A 20526-nucleotide genomic window follows, 5' to 3' on the forward strand; every position below is an offset into this window, starting at 1 on the left:
TATTGTCCCTTTTATCCCTTATTAAACTTTTATAAAAAAAATCTTAAATAGTGAAACTTGCTTTTCACACTTTTGTTCCTCTTGTACATCTTAGACTGCCTTAAGGTGAATTCCACAAGTGCCTGTCTGCAGTTGTGGCACCGCACCAGAAACAAAGCAGCCCTGCTTTGGTTTGGGTCGCCCTCAGCTTGCCAGCAGCGCCCAGCTGAGGAGAGAAGGCACTGAGTAACAGAGCAGCCCCACTCCAGTCCAAGTCGCTCCAGCCTGCTACCAGTGTCTGGACAAAGTGCGAAAGCATGGAGTCCAAAACGCTCCAGCCAACTCCCATGCCACCTTCTGCCATGAGGAAGGCAAAGATCCTCCACAAGACTCAATCCAGAGAATACCAGCCGCCCTTGTTAACGGATCTGCTGCCGGAGAGATAAGTGGGAAAGGCGTCTTGATGCCATTTTCCCTTTGTCTCCCTACATGAGATTTCCTGTGGCAGATGCCATCTTGGGGAAGAAGGGGGTGTTACCCCGCCATTTTGGGTTTCTCTGTGAAAAACAGAGTTCACTCTTTGGAATTTTTAAAAGTTTAATAAAGGATAAAAGAAGGATGAATAATTAATCCTGCACTGGGGTGCTTTTGGCGAACGGCCAAAGAGCACACTGGTAATTTAAAATCATGTTCTCTATATACAGTTCCATTGCTGGGGTTACATGCATATTCATTAGCTTATACATTATTCAAACATTCCTTTGAGTTTTTGATGTTCCAGGAACTCTTGTTTGTTTTCAACCTCTGACTTGTCTGCATAACATTCTGCAAATTAGGTCCATATATTTTATTTCTTCCTGAAGTTCCATCCCATTGTTTCACACTCTCTGATAACAAGTAGTAAATAAATCCTCTCTAGGGCTCTGGTTTCTCTCACCGTTATCTTATCTCTTGCTGGTCAGCAGATGTGAGAAACAGCATAATGGTTTTGCACCATTCTCTGAGTTAGTTACATAAAAGCATTTTTAACATTACTGTTATAGATGAATAATGATATTGTGAAAAACGCCAATCACTTGTTTTTAGAATTTTAAAAGTTTAATAGTAATAAAATGGGTATAAAAATAGTAATATAATTAGAGTAATAAAAATTTGAACAATTGAGATTAAGACAATAAAAACAAAGAGTTACGGACAGTCCAGGTACCTCTTTCTGGGCAAAATAAGCCCGAAAAAGGACACCTGTTAACAGTGGATTAACCCTTAAGAGCAATAGCCTGTTGCATATTCATACATCTCATACATGATGCATAAATTCCATTCAAACAAAGGATTCTGTCTGGTCAGTGTCAACTTCTTCCTCTTAATTCTGATGGAGTCTTCATGACTGAGCAAGGCGGGAAGAAGTTAGAGTACCTCATTCCTTTCTTTAAAAAAATATCTCACCTACATAGTTTCTATTTTAACTACAAAACTACATTTACCATACTATTAAAATGTTAATACAGCACTACTAATCAATACAATATAATGCATATAGTAAATATCTGTGTAGAGCCATATAATATGCACTTTTCACAAGATGATTGGCTCTCGCAATTAAGGGATGAATACTGTGTGAATATTAAGAGAAGCCTTAGTGATGTATAGTTATGTTATTGTAGTTTAGATGTCCTCTGTTCTCCCCATAGTTCCCTTTTCCACCCCCCTCTGTATTGTTGCCATCATACAGCCTGGGTTGTCTAAGACAGGTAGAAAGAAGGCATGCACATGTGCCCCTTCCATGGGACAGTTGGGAATGGAAAAGCTTGTTGCTAAGGGGGTGCGGCATAATAACACCTGACCCTCCAATCAAGTTACAAGAAAGCAGTCTTCACTGATAAATAGCAAAGAAGAGCTGACTGACAGACTTTGGGAGGGGCCAGGGTTGGCTGATGCAACCCTCAGGGGTATAAAAGACTGAGCATCCATCCTGAGGATGAGCTGGCCACGTGGTAGTCAGCCACAAAGGTAGTTCCCAGCACTGTAACTTTTTCCTTATGCAGTCCTTTTGTTGTATTTTTGTTAAGGTTTAATAAACCTTTTAAAATTTTTAAAGTGAGCAGTTGTCTGTCACAATTACATAGTCTCTATTTTAACATTTTGCTAAAGTCTAGAATGTAGCATTTTTTTCACACTATTATTTATATAAACTATATGGTGCATACATAAACGAACAGATTATACTATACCCAAAAGCTGTTAAAAAGTAAGTATAAATTGTACCATATCAAAAATACTTGTGACTAATAACAACATGCAAAAGCTAGAACATGAATGCAAAAGCCAATATTAAACTGTCATTTTTCACAATTTTCCCCCTCTTCTTACTTTATTTGACTTGAGCTACAATTTTTGAACCTTTGTGCTCTCAGCACAGATAACTTTTGTAGATCTTAAGTGCCTTCTTAAGATTCTTGTCATCTTTTGATTTCTTTAACACCATAATTTCCTGCATTTCTCTTGAGGTTCTCGATTTGTGATCGGTGGGCATTGTTATTAATTGAATATTTTGAACTACATAAGCAATTAATTGGATAAGACATGGAATTAAACATGGAAGAAAAATAAACTTGTTATTCTACATAGCATTATAAACCCCACTTTTTTTCCATGAGGATATTCCCAAAAAGTCTTCTCACAATCTTTTATTCATTATAGATTCCCACTTTTGGACTGGTACATGGGCTATTTTCCAGATGTTTTTTGCTATATCCAAAACTGCATCCCCATTATCATCAATTTGCAGGCAGCAATCAGATGTGCTAAACTTTCTGCAAACTCCTCCTTCTTCTGCTAAACGAATAGTCTAATGCTAACCAATTTTGATACACAGCATCTCTGGTTTGCCTTTGCTGGCTGAGTATTAATTCCATGGCCCAAGCTTTTTCATTAGTTATGATTTCTACAACTGCTTGGAGTCTTATGATACGGTTTAGCTTATATGTAGCAGTACGATATCCCCAACTCCCATCCTGTGCCCAGGTGGCTAAACTGTATTATTCGTTCAGGAGGCCACTTTTCCTCACCCCACTTTTTATATCCCCCAATTTCTCTGATTAATTCTCTTTTGTCTCTTTTTAAGGCATCATAGACTGGTATTGCCAAATTGTCCCCATCTTGATTTGGTAGCAGGAAAAATCCTGGTTGTATGATTCCTAGAGTACAACTTCTTTTCCGTAGGGGAGGAGGTTTTGGATAAGCCCTCTTCCCACATATCCAGAATAAGCCATCTGGTGCTCTCCAGTACTCTTTTCCTTCATTAATCACATTTTCCTAGAATTTAGCTATTTCAGGGATCCCATAATCAGGGTTTCTTCTAGGGTCATTACACCAGAAAAGTTTAATCTCTTTTTCATATTTACAATTCTTTTTCTTCTCTTGGGTCCAATATTGTGTTGGTTTTTCAGGGATCCACCATGTGAAAGTTCCATTAAAAACTTTATATCTTTTACAGGAAGTTTATCCTACGTTATCCAAGAATTCTTTTCCCAAATGCCAGAGGCACTCCTCTCTTATTATTTTCGAGCTTAATATCCACCCTTCTGGTTGATTTTCTCCTTTCATGTTGGTTATATTCCATTTAAGGAGTTCAGCCGGGCCTAGGCTACTACTTTTCCATGGCCGCTGTTCAGACATTAAAGCCCCTCCACATACCCAGCACTTGGTAGCATTCAGTTCTTTGCTGATCCTTTCTCCCAGATCTACAAACAAATTCTTCCTTAACCTTGGGATTTCTATCTCAGTTTCTATTTGTTGTTTGAGCTTTGCATAGAAATCTCCATGCAGATTTGGCTCTGGGTTGGCCTGTTGCATCTGCTTTCTTTGCTTGCCTATTATTCATTCTTGTACTAAATCTCGCATCAAATCTTGTTCCTTTTTCCATTCTTGAGTCTGACTCATGGAGAAACAAACCCATCTATCTCCTTGCCAGCATCCGTGTTTTGATCCCAGAATTTTCGTAACCCCATACATTCAGCCATTTTGTAGGCAGGTGTCTACTTTGGATGAATTATAACAGTGGTGGCAGAGGGAGGTATGAAAACTAAAATAAGAACCTTGGGATTTCCATGGTACAGGGGTCTGTAGCATTGGGCACACGGATCATCTAGATTCCCAAGGGGGAGAAGACTTACAAGGAGTATTAGGAGCCCAGTATAATGTGTACCCCCACCTTCCATGCCTGATGGGATTGCTGACCGCAGCATGTAAATATGATCTTGGTGGCAAGTACAGTGGTTAATCTGGTCTTGCCTCCTTACCATGTTATCACAAAATTATCTATGTCACCTTCTTTTCTAATATTGTGGTTCTTTATTGTTTCTTAGATAGCCAGCACTTTTTAATTTCACTTGCAGAATAGGGTCTTATTACCTCCCCATCATATGGAGTTGTTGTCTGCATTCAAAATATGGTCCTTGTTTTTGATTTACTACAGTCTCCCACTCATCTTCTAATAGCTTGTGAGTATTGGGGAGCATCCATTCAATTCTACAACAAAGCGTTTGAATTGGTACTTGCCCTCAATTTGTGTTGGAACTTGTCTCTTTATCTTGACAAATTTTGCAACACGCTTGTCTCCTGGGGGAGCTATAACACCAGAGCTGGCCACAATTTTCACACTGACATTGTACCCAACTTGAGTGTCTAGTTTCAGGGTGCTTCAAGCAGGGTATGTAACCAGGAATAAATCTGGGAGATGTCTCAGCAGAGACCTGATGTATTTTCTTTTTGCATGTCACAGGCAAAAGCAAAACCTCTAGGATTGTTTATGGACCTGGTGTTTGTTAATCTATATATCCCCAATCTCCCTGACTGGGGAGGTAGTAAATTACTGCTCCAGAGTTTAGAAAGCCTCTGGCCTTTGGGAATACAAAAGATTTGATAAAGCCCAAGGGGAACTCCCTCCCAGTCTGAATTGATGTGCGGTTGCTCATGGTTTACTTGCCACATTGAGCCTGCGCATTTTGTTTTAGAGTAATTTTCAGTCCTTCTTTGGAAGTGATGATCCTCCAGTTGTGGGGTTCTTCTTCTATTGGTCTTTTTATTCTGCTAGCGTGGGTCTATCCTCATTCTGCAGTTCATACAGCCAATTCAGTGGTCAGCAACATCTGAAAGGGACCCTCCCATTGTAGGGTTAAAGGTTGGTCTTTCCGTGATTTAACCATTACCCAATTCCTAGGATTAACATTATGAATTTTGAAATCTAGGGTAGCAGTCTGAGGGATTCTTCCCTTTTCCCATAGTTTCTCTAGAGTTTGTGCTATAGACAGGACATATTTCTTGACACTGTCCTTCCCTTCTTCATAAGTGGTAATACTATTTGGCAAAATCAGAAAAGGTAAACCAAGCATCATTTCATAAGGTGAAACCCCTAAGTCTGATCTAGGCTGTGTTTGGATTCTCAACAAGGCTAGGGGTAGGCACTTGACCCATGACATTTGGGTTTCAATCATCAGTTTAGTTAGAGTTCTCTTGAGAGTTTGATTCATCTTTTCAACCTGCCCTGAACTTTGTGGATGCCATGGAGTGTGTAGTTCCCATTCTATACCCAGAGCTTGGACTACTTGCTGTAGTATTTTTAAGGTGAAATGGGTTCCTCAGTCTGAGTCGATGTTATTTACTAACCCATACCAGGGAATGATTAGTTCTTGAAGAGTTTTGCATAACACATCGGCAGTAGCTTTAACTACTGGTACTGCCTCTACCCAATGGGTCAAACGATCTGCTATTACTAACAATAATTTCCACTGTTGCACTTGTGGGAGTTCAGTGAAATCTACTTGGATAATCTGAAAGGGTTGTAAGGCTAATTCTCACCCTCTATGACAGGGTCCCATCATGACCTTTTTGTTTACTTTTTGGCATATGGTACACTTTTCAGTTATTTGCTTAGCTATTCTAAAAATTCCTATAAACCCCAAATTTCTCAGGAACTTATCACTCAGCGCTTGGGTACCCCAATGAATTTTACTATACATGCTTTCTAATATTTTCCTGTGTGACCATGGTCACAAGGGTTTTCAGGATGAAGAAGAGACGAGAATGTTGACTCCATGATCAGAAGGCTTGATTTATTATTTTATCTTACATTAAGACTATACTAAAAAGAAATAGAAAGGAAAAGGTTTCTTCAGAAGCTAGCTAAGCTAAGAATAGAAAAGAATGAATAACAAAGATCTGTGTCTCAGACAGAGAGCAAGAGCCAGCTCTGCCATGAGTGGTCAGTAAATACAAACATCCACAGGAGACCAATCACAGGTCTACCTGCTGCATTCCACAGCAGCAGATAACCATTGTTTACTTTTGGTTGCTGAAACTGCAGCTTCTCACAAGGAAAAATCCTAAGAAAGGATTTTTCATGAAAGATGTCTGTGACATTCCTGGCCAATGGTTTATTTAATAACTGCCTCCAATCAGATGACACCCACTTCCCTTCATTGTCTTTTTTTGCTCCTATTTCTAGGAGGTTCTTTTCCTCTGTTTTACTGAATACTGGTAGATCCTGAATTTCTCCTGCAGAGGTCAGGATCATCATTGCTTTCTCTTCCCTGGACTCAGCTGCATTTTTAGCTTCTAAGTCTGCTAAGTTGTCCCCTCTTATTTCTAAGGTGGTCTGTTTCTGATGCCCCCGAATATGCACAACAGCAATTTCCTCTGGCAACTGTAAGGATTTTAATACTTCTGAGATAAGCCTTTCATGAATTAATCCTTTCCCTTTTGAATTTAGCAATCCTCTTTCTTCCCAGATTTTTCCCAAACATATGCACCACCCCAAAGGCATACTTATAGTCAGTATACACAGTCCCCCTCTCTTGTGTTAATATTTCAAGGGAGGGCTCATTTCAAAGTGTACAATTCACATGCTTGAGCTGACCAACTAGGGGCTAACCTTCTCTTTTCTAAGGTTGCTAACTTTTCATCTACTATAGCATATCCTAACATTTGCTGCTCCTGAATCACCCTCGAGGAACCATCCCTGTATAATTGCTTCCTCCCCTGCAGGGATTGATCTGTCAGATCCTCTCTCACTTTGGTTTGATAGTTTATGATTTCTAAGCAAGCATGCACTAGTCCTTCTACTGATTCTGCATACAAAAACTGGGCAGGATTGAGGTTAGGAATGCTTGGCTCCTCCCTCTGGGCAGAGCATCTCACAATGGGAGAATGTTAGCCCTAAAGGCCCTGCTAATTTATGTGTTTGCTGAAGGATGCAGTGGAATCTCATTTCTTGGTGGCAAACCACCGTATGAGCGTGTGACATTGTGATTGAAAACAATCACGTGCATGGAATGCTTGAGACAAGTTTTGCATGTTACAAAATTAGTAAGAGGCCCTAGGTGTTGCCTTTTCAGCCCCTAAAATCAAGAGCCAGACAAAGTTAGATGATAAAATGCAGTTACCTTTAACGAAGGATCCCTCCAGGTGCCCAATACGCTGAAATACACACTGAAAATGCACCAAAGATGCACACATGACATAGGGCAAGTAGTTTTATAAGTTGTCTTGGGGATGGTTTATTATCCCATCCCATGTTTGGGGTCTGATTTTTTTTGTTTAGTGCCCAGGAGTGGTGGCTGTCCCCACCCCACCCACTCATCCTCCCTGGCTCCAGGGCTGTCATGATGATTGGAAACTGAGCTGCGGTTTCTAGGGGGAGTTCGGGGCGGGGCAAGAGGCAGTCCGTCTCTCTTCTGGTGGGTGGTTCGGCTAGACACATGCAGCCAGTATCTCTGACCAGGTGTCCTGCTGTTTCTGTGGGTTTTGCCTGCTTTTTTTTTGTTTTGTTTTTGCTTTGGTACTGTTACTGAGCTTGCCAGATGGGCTTCTTTTGCTGCTCTGCTGTCAGGAAGCCCAGAGCCAGTATGGGCCCCACCAGGAGACAGGACCACCCTGCATCTTCGGGGGAATCATTGCACCCGCCCTACCCACCTGATGCAGCTTCATCCCATCATCTATTTGTATAGATGATTTTTTTTTCTTTCCTTTTTGTTACCTGTTGCAGTGTGTCGCCATTTCCTGTCTCACCTATCCCATCCCCCTCAGGTGTGCCAACCTTTCCCCCTCCCCCTTTTCCCTCTTGCCTGGAAGCTGTCCATTAACCTAAACCTTCCAGCAAGGCGTCGTGTGATTGGCAGATGCCCCCCAGGCCTGGGCTCATTGGTTTGTCCTAGCGTCCACATCCCCTGACCCTTCCCCTGCTCACACCTGGTTGGCCCTCACCTGTCCGTCCCCTCCCCCTGTCCCCGGGGCTTAAAAAGGACACGAGACCGTGCAGTTGGGGGCTCTGCTGTGGTCTTTGCTGTGGGTTGGTCTCTGCCTGTCTGCCTGGAGCTGATACCACATTCAGAGGTCTACCATGCTACAATAAACTCTGGATCTAAGCTACACGGCAGAACCCGCTCCTTTTCTCTTCACCGTCTGAACCTTTTCCACCAAAGGTAAACTGAGTTCCTATTTTGCCTGGACTTGTTCTGAGCGCCCAGCTGCAGCACCTAGCCAGCCAAAGGCATCTCTGGGGTGAAAAACGCCACAGCTGCTGCCTTTGGTCCAGCAGCGAAGCTAGACGAAGCCAGGCAGGACACACCCCAAAACATTCGGGGCTTAATATTTAATAGTTACCCTACACACATAGCATTATTTTCCATGTATCTTTCTAACTTGTTGTTTTGGGTTGACAAGGAAGTGAGTTTTTTGGGAAGTTGTAGCCAAACCAATCAGTAGTCAGATTTGAATATTGGTACTTGGTGTGGCTACCGGAGACATGGATACACTTCTGACAACACAGGGAGCTAAAAAGCAGAGAACTTTCAGGAGAACTCTCTCTTAGTTCTGGTCGGTGAAAGAGGTCAGACCTCTCCCTACCCAGCTGCAGGCTGGGGGATGGGAAGCTGTGTGTCTGAGGTTGAGGTAAGCCGAAACCCCTGTAGGACTGGAGGGGTGGAGGAACACTGAGAAGCATTGAGCAGATCCCCCCCCCCCCCCCCGGGGGGAGGTAAGAGAGAGAGAGAGAGAGAGCACCTGTGCCTGTGACACCTTAAAATTTGATAACATATGCCAGCAGCACAGCCAAAAAAGAGAAGTGGGGGGTGCGGTGAGAAGGTGCCCGGCAGCCGTGAGAGTCTTAAGCAAGCAGAGCCCAAAATTTTAACCCTTTTCTTAGACAATGAAAACTTTGCAGAACACTAATCCTCCTTGATTTGAATGAGGAGAGAGACAGACATAAAGTAGAAAGAGATGAGCAAGTGTGGTAAAGGTCTGAGCAAGGGAAGGATGTCAGAAGAAGATGAGGAAGAATCCTAAGTGGGAAGAGATGATGGAGTGGCCTTTAGCTGAAGTTTCCTTGTATAGCCATAGACTGAACCAATTTTTCCTATAACACAAAAAACTGCATTTAGGGGGAGGCAATAGCTTAAACCAAGAGAGTGGCCTGCTGCAGTGACTGCCAAGTACAAGAGTAAAGTGAACAGAGAAAGATGAAGAGAGTGTGGTGGTGCTCTCTGTCTTCAAGAATGAAGAAGATCTCTGTTCTCAAGACCCTCAGCCCCAGGGGAGTGAAAATAAGAGAGACCTTTGTCCCGAAAGTAAGAAACTGTTGCTTTTTTAGTACTTAGCAAAGAATCCTTAAAAAAGAACCCTATAAGCAATTTTATTCCATGAACAGTAATGAGAGCGCTGTGCATAAAAAGAAAATGTCACGATGGCAAATTCTTCTCTGAACAGTGCCATGTGTGACATGGAAACACAAGAAGTTTCAACTGTGCTTCCTAGAGAAGACTGTGGTACAAAAAAAGCTCCTCTCTCCCTTGATGAACTGAGAATTGATTATTTGAAGGGTAGTGATGAACTGAAAATTAATTATCTGAAGAGTAATAACTTAGCTAAAATCCAAACTTTTGTCTCACTGTATTTTAGTAAAAATTGGGTGGGAAGAAGAAGAATGTTTTAGAAAGTTTTCATTCTAAATTCTGTGTGTTCTTTTTATTATAGTTGCAAATTAATAAAGTTTTTTTCTTATTTCTAAGCTTAAGCCTACTCTATTCCTAGTCACATCTCACAACAGTTGTTTAAAGAAAGCGTATTTTCATAAATACGCTAACATTGCACCAGCGTCAAACCATAACACTTGTGGACATCAGAAGTTGCTATAAACTGTTGTTAGATGTATTCTGTTTTTTCTAATTAACTCCTAGTTTAGATTTGATTTACAATTTACACTGTTTGTTAAGGAAGAGTAATACAAATTGCTCAACAAAGCCTGAAATATAGTGTCATCAGCAAAGTAGAAGCTGGAGCATTCTATTATTTGAAACTCAAGTAATTTTATTTTTCAGGACAAAAAGAATCCTTATAAGAAACTTTCTTTGCCTTGTAATACCTCTTTGAGAAGTGTAAATCAATATGTCCTATATGTTTAAAGACCAAATTTAAGGGCTCTTTTGTGGAAAGTATCCACTTGCAAAATATTGTAGTACATCTGTTGTGTGTATGTTTGTCAAAACCCACAAAAAAGGTCAACTTTTTATGAATTGCCATGCATGCATTTGGAAAGCACTTATTTCTGGTGAGGAGGGAAAGGAGATTTGATAACATGTGGAGACCCTGGGGAGCATCCCCTAGGTAAGGGAGACACAAGAAGCTTCCCTCAAAAAGCTGTTAAGACCCAATTAGCTCCTTCCCCTGTTCCTATGTCCCTGAGCCTCTCCCTCCCTATTCCCTGATTGGCCCTCATCTTTGTACTGCCCCGAGACCAGGTTCACCCCTGGGGTCACTTGGGAGAGAGAAAACCTGGACCCTCCACAAATGTGTGCCTGGGACCTGAACATCTGACCACGTGGCTGAATAAAACATCTGTGGATACCATGCAAAGGCCCTTTTTGCTCCTTTACCCTGGGCTTTACTAGCAGCAATTCAGGCTGAAACAATAACTAACTAGTGCTTTATAATATTTATCTGAATTACTTAAAACATTTGAAAACTATTGTCAACTTTGTTCACATTGCACAAGATATTCTTTGTAAAGAGTTATTTTTTATTTTGCTGCTGGCATTATAACCTCAGTGATCTATGCATATTTTGTAAATTCTTGAGGGTTTTGCATAAGAAACCTTGTCACCATTGCTGTAAATATTGTAAATTCCTGTTTTGAAGCAAGAGGTGGCTTGATTGTATGATATACTTAAATAGAACTTGTTCTTTCCTCAAAACTTGCTCTTCACACACAGTTAAAGCCTTGTTAAGTACACTTAGTGGTTTCATAATTTATTTCAAACAACAAATATATAAGCCATTTACAGAAATATTAACTCGAATGTAACCCAGTTTGGTGCCTTAAAGAACCTAGAAATGAAAGAACACACTTGCGAGATAATATTAGTATAGGAGGTAATAGAAAGGCTGGTCTTTATTCGAGGCCTCCAAGGGGCAGATATGGAAAATTCCCACCCCCGCATGGGGTGAATGCAGTTTTATAAGTTTGGCAAATTAGCATAACTGACAAGAATCACCAATTAGAAGGGTAAGTGATGGAATAATTCCCCCATTTTGGTTCCACATATTCTGTAGCCATCCTTTAGATAAGAACTAAACTTTATTTATGAAAATGTGTCTCAAAGAGCTGGTTTCAACCTTGGGTCCCAGGAAGAACCAAGATAGGATAAGGGCCTTGGACCCCCAGAGTTTGGAGCCTTTGGAATGTGTTTTGTCTTTCAACCTATCGGGGAGGGAAAAGTACTGGAGCTAACTAGGAACTATACAGCAATAGAACTATGAATATATATGAAAAAATATAAAAGCAAAAAGGCAAAAATAAATTCAGCACCAAGTTCATATCCTTTTTGAGAGCTTGGGGTAAGATTTTAGTGGATGATAGGCAGCTGAAGTTTAGCACATTTCATTACTCAGTACAATCTTTACAGTAGTGTATGCCTTCAAGCTGCAGCTGCCTATGTAAAGCCTAAGTAATCAGGCCGTGCAGTTGTCTTGGTTTGAAAAACAAGTGTCTGTCAAAGAAAGCGAGAACCTCCCTTGGAATGGAGAATATGACCCCCTTCCCTCTGAATTATTATAGCTTTGAGATTATGGGGCTTTCAGGCAAAGATATGGGAAAAAGGAATAACAGTTCTTTACTAGTATGTAAATGTATAACAAGACAAACAAACAACAAAAATGGCAGCAACAACAGACAAAACCAGAAACCCCAAGAAGAGTCTTCTCTCAGCTGTCAGGCACTTTCCCCTTTGGTATAGTTACGGTCACAGCCGGCAGGGGCGCTGTTGGCTCCTGGTGAGGTAGGGCACGTGCGATGATTTCCCTGCGGCTGCAGGAGGCACTGTGGTGCCAGCTCAGCTGTCTCTCATGTGGGTAATGGTGGGTGGGCAGGCAGAAGAGGTAGAAAAGGGGCTTCCTTTGCCACTTGACAGGGGTAGCTAGTTCCAGTGTCCCTCCGTACAGCAAAATAGGCTGTAGTGGGGACCTCGGAGTAGCATCTATAATGGCAGAGGTGGGCACAACCAGGGTAGCCAACAAAGTGTAGCAGAAATTCTGCAGCTGTAGCAGGAGCCATGGGGTGTTCCGGCAGGCATGGGGTGCTGGGTTAAAATATAGTGAAAAACCTGAAGCAGGGACAGAAAGCAGCAGGGCTGGGCAGCGGCAGCCAGGGTCCTGAATGCAGCCGGGAGAGGCTCTCTTGGAGGGGAGACGGGCTGGAATCCTGGGGTTTCCCCTGAGGCACCTGAGTAGATGGTGAGGGTCCTTATCAGTGAGGTCCCAGTTCACTGGCTGCTCTTACGAACAAAAGGCTCACCCATGGTAAAGAAGAAGTGCTGAGCTGGACTCCGCAGTGGCATCAACTCGACTGTTCCCCTCCAATTCCAAGAGCAAGAGCGGGGCAAGCCGAGCCCAGCCCCTCCCCCCAGCCAAAATCTCATGGTATCTCTGCCCTTCCCAAAGAATGCCCCTCAGCCACTAGAGAGCAGCTGCACACTTCCCCCTACCTTAGTCGCTTTGTCTCTCTTAAGTACAGTACTGGTCACTATTGTCTCTTATGCAATAGATGGGAGAAAATTCCCTGAGACAAAAAAAAATAGAACAATCCTAACCTCCAACAGCAGTGAACTATACAACAAGAAAAAGTTTTCTTCCTACTGTCCCCTGCTCAAGGCAAGCTATATAACTTCAGCATATTGTCTCAGAGAAATTTTCCAACCTACAGGTTTCCTTGCACTAAATAAGCATAAATATACTAGCTTTTCCTCTGTTGTCTCTTTTTTGCACTTCTATGTTGGTGCCAGAAGAGAAACTGAGCTCTGGGATACGTAGGAGGTAAGGAAGAAATTTCTCCATATGGTGCGCTTGTCTTCAGCTACCACAGACTTTATGTGAGGCAGTCTTAAGGAGAATTTCATTATTTATCTGTTTTCTTGCAAAGAAAATAACTCCAATTATTAATTCCTTTATACTGCTATTTATGGTATACAACAAAGACCTGAATCTATATTTAAATTCTTTGCTTACCTCTAACATCAGAAATTAAAATCCCATCTAGACTGAAGTACTTTATGATGACTGGAAAAGAGTGAAAAATCTGAAAACACACACTGTGAAAGTTGAAAGGGATTTTTACTTGAATAATTTGAAGTTTTGCGTTTTATTTGGTGTTACTGATTAACTACTAGGTTAATATTTTAAATAAGGTAATCTTCATTAGTGACTTTGCATCTTTGTTGCTGTAACCTCACATTAGAGATGGACGAGACACACTTGTTCTTCAAGCAGCAAAAGATCTCTTCATTATTCTCAGCCTAAATTTATAGGGTTTTCTAAAAGTATTGTGCCTCTCTCTAATTGGATGGTAACCTGTTTGATTGGTTAGTTTCTTAGTGGTGGCTACGTGCTTGCTAGTTTCTTTCTTTAGAGATGTTTGCATTCGTCTTTCAACGATCTAGGATAGTTTTCACAGGTGCAAACTCTCTTCTCATAAGAATAGATTATGTTAGCTGATTCTCACTGTTACAATTCTTTTCTCACAGGAACTTATTAGGCTAGCTGTTAGCTTAGCCGAAATAACAAGGCCTGATTTTACAAGGCCTTTCTTTTATAAGGTTTTACCTATATGTAACACATCTTCACCATTTCAAATAAAACTTTGGGTACTTACAATAAATATTCCTCACACCTTTAAGACAAATTGTTGATAAATTCCTTGAATTACTAAAGTCAAAAAAATGTTTTTACAGATTAATTGAACCCTTTACGGAGAATAACAGGGTATACTCCCAATTAAAGAGAAGTATTTGCAGGTCACATTTAAACAATTAGGTAAGAGTATTTTAGACAAAGAACAACTTTCCCCATCATAAATAAAACTAAGGTATAAATACAGTTTTTAAAAGTAAAGAAAACCACAGTAATATTTCAAATCAGCAAGAATTAAATTTGTCAAAACAACTATTAATGTATACAAATATTATATATCTTGATGTTCCCTCTAACCTTAAGTAATAGTATTGAGGGAGTCTCACAAACTTCTTGTATCTCTGAAGAATAGTTACCTGTTCTCAGAGAGTACTTCATTATTGACAGTTACAGCGAAGGGCCAATTCATGCCATATCAGAAGAGTTCAAAAGCATGACAATACAAAATTCCCACAACCTCATAATATGCCAACATGTGTGTCCTGTATTAGGATGATGTATTTGTTCTGACTGAGTGTCCCAGTTTAGGGAAAATTTGGGAGAAAACCTCCAAAGGGGGCTCCTCCAAAAAGCAAACCCACATGGCCCCTCCCCCCAACCGGTTCAGGAAGGATTCCTCAGAGAGAAGTGGAAAGAACCTGTTTATTTAACAGGCAAAGCACCCCTCAGCACACAAAATGAACAATACTGGATGACAACACTCTTTCACCGCTCTGAAAAAGATGACAAATTCAGAAAGTCTCTCCTGGGAGTGGTCGCACTGTTATCGGTCCCTCCGGTGGTGGGGATGGCTGTTGCAAGCCACAAAGTGCAAACTCTCAGTGTTTCCCAGGTCCCAGTCGGGAGCAGGTTCGAATGGTTCCAAGAAAAGGGAAAGAAAAACAGTCCAGGGAAAATTCAGACTGCCTAGCTAAACTAACTAACAAGCAAAAGCAAAAAGGAAGAGCAAAGCAGGAGCAAGTGCAAAGTGAAAGCAAGAGCAAAAACAAAAGCCACACTATGTACTGCCCTGTCTCTGTGTCCCACCGACTGTGGGGGAGTGAGCAGGCTGATAACAAAACAAAACTTCGCTTTTCAGAGCCAGTCTTTAAGGCACAGAACATAATATTCAGCATAAACAGAACAGACAACTGGGGATACACGCATCATAACATCATCCTAGGACACTGAGGTAGACTTCACAGCCCTCACAGTGCTGTGTTTTGCACTGGTAGCTGGGTGTTGATAACACACCAGTGTTTTGACTACTGCTGAGCAGCGCTGTCCCTCTAACATTCTTTCCCCCATCAAGGGGCTAGGAGTGGGCAAGATCCTGGGAAGGGACACAACCAGGCCAGCTGACCCAAATTAACCAAAGGGATAGTTCATACCATATGGCATCAGTTCAGATATAAAGCTAAGGATATAAGAGGACAAACGACAGGGCATTTGTTATTCTACAATGTTTGCCTTCCAGAAAAACCCCTACGCGTGCTGAAGCCCTGCTTCCCAGGAAGTGTCCAAACACTGGGAAGCAGAGATTAACTTTTCCCTTAATTTATGTGAGGTTGGGACTAGATGTTCTTTAAGGTCCATTCCAAATCCTTAACATTCTATGATTCTATGCTTGTAACTTTAAAAACCAGCCTCCTCAATAATTTCAGAAGGGCAGCAGTCTCTGTTGATGAGAGATCCAACAAGCTGTTTAACAACAATCATATTCCAAATGACTTACTGACACTATTCCAGCTGTGATCCCTGCAAAAAATTGTACCATCTTTAGCTGAAGCCCTTTGACTGTCTGAGAAAACAGACCTTCCTCTTAGGGCTTCTCTTTTCTAAGCATTCTTTTTGAAATATGCAGCTATTTTCCCCTGCTATTAAAGCACTGTGAGGTTTGGTGATACCAGTTCTGTTGTACTAAAATACTACTCTGTTGTTGCATTTATAAACTCAGAGGGCAACCCTGCCGAAAATGCTTCTGAAGTCCAGTATAGTACAACTCTTGGGAATCTCTGGTGTTCAAAGAAATCTCCTCGTCTAAAGATGAAAGAAGGAAAACAAGGTCATAAAATCAAGCTTTGTTGGTTTATCTTTAGAACGTTCCTGTCAAGACTGGGGAATTGCAAAGACATGGATCATATGGGTCACTGTCCTGCATTGGGGCAAATTTGGGAGAAAACCTCCAAAAGTGGCCCCCCCAGAAAGCCAACCCACATGGCCCCTCCCCCCAACCGGATCGGGAAAAATTTCCTCAGAGGGAAGTGGAAAAAAACCCCTGTTTATTTAACAGGCAAAGCACTCCCCAGCACACAAAATGAACAATACCAGATGACAAAACTCATTCATCACTCTGAAGAGATGAGAAATTCAGAAAGTCTCTCCTGAGGGTGGTTGCTCTATTATCAGTCCCTCCGGCGCTGGGAAAGGCTGCTGCCCAGAGTAGGCCCTGACAGGCTACAAAGTGTGAGCTCTCCGTGTTTCCCCGGGTCTCAGTCTGGAGCAGGTTCAAACGGTTCCAAGAAAAAGGGAAAGAAAACCAGTCCAGGGAAAACTGGGACTGCCTCAGCTAGCTGAACTAACTAAAAAGCAAAGGAGCGCTGTGTTCTGCCCCATCTGTGCCCAGACAACACAGTGGAGTTCTGTGTTCCAGCAGACTGTGGAGGTGTGAGTGCAGGCTGATAACAAAATTCTGTGCTTCTTTTCCCTGCTGTCGCTGTTACGGCATGGCGACCTGGTTCGGGAGGTCCGGCACGGTGACCCAAAGCCCAGGGTCACTCGGTCCAATGCTACATACACCAATATGGTGGACAGCAAATGGCGTTTATTGAGGGGTCTCAGGGGTATTTATGGCTTGGGCAGTCTGTGTCACTTCCTTCTGCTCACGTCCGGCTGGGTGTGGCCAGGTACAGAGCAAAGGTCAGACTGCAAGGTGAGAGGGGGCTTCCTATCTACCCGTACAGCCCGAGATCTTCCGCACGCAGATCCCTAGCTCTCCATACCCTGCCTTCACTCTCAGAGACAGTCTTGAAGGCACAGAATATAATATACCGCATAAACAGACCACATGATTTGGGATACAAGTATCATAACATCACCCTAGGACATTCCACCCCTTATCCCCATATCGTCAAATTACTACCAAAAATCATGCATTTTATTCACATAAAAACTTCCATCTGTTCCACCCCAAAAATTGCAAGCAATACTCATCATGCCCCTGTCGTGTCCCCACACCATACCACTTGTCCTAGGTTGACTATATGACGCTTTTCTCCCCAATCGTCTTGTTCTGTCTATGCTGAATAATAAGTTTTGCACCTTTAAGACTTGTTCCAGAGAGTGAAGGGGGGAGAGAAGAAGCACACAGTTTGTTTTCATACACTGAACTCACTCGTCCACATTCCTGCTCCTGGACTGTGTTGTCTGCGGATGGACAGACAGCAAGACAGAGCTCTCCTTTGCTTTTTAGTTAGTTTAGCTAGCTGAGGCAAAGAAGTTCCCTGGACTGTGGGGTATTTTTCCTTTTCCCCTTTTCTTTGGACCTGTTTAAACCTGCTCTGGACTGAACACCCAGAAGAGCACCAGCAGCTCGCACCTGTGGCCCACTGGGCTGGGCCTGGGCCAAGGCATTTCCAGCGCCTGAGGGATTGATAAGAGACTGAGTGAGCTGAGCTGAAACCCGGGGAGGGGACTTTCTCAGTTTTTCATCTCTTTTGGAGCAGCAAGGGGTTTTATTGATTATTATTGTTTAGGTTTTATTGTTTAATAAACAGTTTTTTTCCACTTTTCTCCAAGGAGGTATTTTCTCCCAGACCAGTTAGGGGGAGGGGCCAATTGAATCTGCTTTCCTAGAGGAGCCCCTTTGGGGGTTCTCTCCCAAATTTGCCCTGAACAAGGACACCACTGAATCCAGGCCCCAGACTACAGAGCTGCAGGATTCCCCACTTTCATTTTACTCACTCAGAACTCCATCTTTCACTTGCCCAGACCTTCGACACTTAATCATTTCCTTCTATCTCATGTCTGTGTGGTTTAATGTACAGACAGTGGCAGTAACATCCAGCAAACAGTGATATTTGCATATGAGTCTCACCCCACAATCAGATCTCCCTGAGGTACACATCGTGTTGTTCCATCTCTCTGCATTATCCACCATGTGCAACCTGGTCCCTGAGCAAAGACAACCCCACAAATGGATTTGTCTGTACTCGAGGCAGAATTGATCCACATGGTCTTCCCTAACAAACCTCTGACATGGACCACTGGGACTTTATCTATTATATTCAGGGACTCAGACTGGACAGGACCTGCTTGGTTCATGGAACCTTGGGTGTTAATTGACCAGGTAGCCTTTATTAAATGCTACCCCCAAATTTTGAAAGATCCCCCAACCAAGGCTTTCAAGGTGGTTTTTAGTAGTCCATTGTACCTCTCCACTTTTCCTGCAGCTGGTGCGTGGTAGGGGATGTGGTACACCCACTCAATGCCATGTTCCTTAGCCCAGGTGTTGATAAGGCTGTTCTTGAAATGCATCCCATTGTCTGACTCAATCCTCTCAGGGGTGCCATGCCTCCAAATGACCTGCTTTTCCAGGCCCAGGATGGTGTTCCAGGCAGTAGCATGAGAAACAGGGTAGGTTTCCAACCATCCAGTGGTGGCTTCTACCATTGTGAGCATGTAGTGCTTGCCTTGGTGCGTCTGGGGCAGTGTGATGTAGTCAATCTGCCAGACCTCCCCATACTTTTACTTGGACCACCGCTCACCATACCATAGAGGCTTCACTCGCTTTGCCTGCTTGATGGCAGCGCACATCTCACAGTCATGGATAACCTGCGAAATACTGTCTATGGTTAAATCCACCCCTCGGTCTCGTTCCCACTTATAGGTGGCATGTTGTCGTGGTTTGAGAGGAAGTAAGTTTTCTGGGATATATTGTGGTCAAGCCAATAGGTGTTCAGATTTGAATATTGGCACCTTGTGTGGCCACTGGGGACATGGATACGCCTCTGAGAACACAGGGGTTAAAAGCAGAGCACTCCCGGGGGAAGCTCTCTTGGGTTCTGGTGAGGAAAGAGCTCAGAGCCCTCTCCCGGCCCAGCTGCGGGCTGGGCGGGGGAGGGGAAGCCATGCAGCCAGGTGAGGTAGGCCGGGGCTTTGGACAGAGATGGGAGGTGAAGAGGCCCCAAGGATGGAAGGGTGAGAGAAGCACCAGGAGGCATCGAGCAGCCCCCCCCCAGGAGAGAGAGAGAGTACAGCCTGTGCCTGTGACTGTGCTACCTTGAAACTTGATAACATGTGCCGGCAGCACAGCCGAGAAGGAGAAGGGGGGGGGGGGGGGGTGTAGCGAGAAGGTGTCCAGCTGCTGCAGGAGTTCCAGGTGGGTAGAGCCAGAGATTTGAACCCTTTTTTGGAGAATGAAAACTCTGCAGAACATTAACCTTTCCTAGAAGAGAGATAGAGATGAAATGGAAGAAGAAATGGGCAAGTGTGATGAAAGTTCGTGCAAGTGAAAGATGTTGGAAGAGTAGAGAGCAATCTTAGGTGGGAAGAGATGATGGAGTGGCCTTAGCTGGACTTTTCTTGTATAGCCATGGACAGAACCATGTTTCCTGTTACACGGAGACTGCATCCAGGGGGAGGCAATGGCCCGGAACCAAGAGGGTTCAGTGTTGAGACCCCTTGGCCCCAGGGGTTGAAATTTGGGGGGGACAGGTGTCCCAAAGGTGAGAGACTGTGCTCTTTTTGGAACAGGACAAAGCATCCTTAAAAGGACAACCCTAGAAGCAGCTCTGGTCCATGTGCAGTGGTGAGAACACTGGGCATGGAAGGAAGAGGTCACGATGGCAAATGTCCGGGCGGTGCCACGAGTGACATGGAAACACACAAGATTTCAACTGTGTTTCCTGGGGAAGCCTATGGCACAAGGGGGACTCCTCTCCTCTTGATGAACTGAGAATTGATTATCTAAAGGGTGGTGATGGACCGAGAGTTGGTAATCTGAGGGATGGATGTATTGGAAATTGGGTGGGGGGAGGAGGAAATGTTTTTGGAAGGTTTTCATTTTTCCTGTGTGTTTCTTGTTACATATAGTTGTAGTTTAGTAAATAAAGTTTTCTTTTCTTTATTTCTAAGTGGGGGCCTGCTTTGCTTATTCCTGGTCACATCTCACAGCAGACACCAGGGAGAATGTATTTTCATGGGGGCACTGGCATTGCGCCAGCGTCAAACCATGACACATGTCTACCCTGATGGCCTGAGGCATCATGGGCCCATCGAGCTAGGAATAACTCTCCCTTGTGTTCCCAATCTAGATCTTTCTTGGAAATCCTG

The sequence above is a fragment of the Molothrus ater genome, chromosome W (assembly GCF_012460135.2).
Source record: "Molothrus ater isolate BHLD 08-10-18 breed brown headed cowbird chromosome W, BPBGC_Mater_1.1, whole genome shotgun sequence".
NCBI lineage: Eukaryota > Metazoa > Chordata > Aves > Passeriformes > Icteridae > Molothrus > Molothrus ater.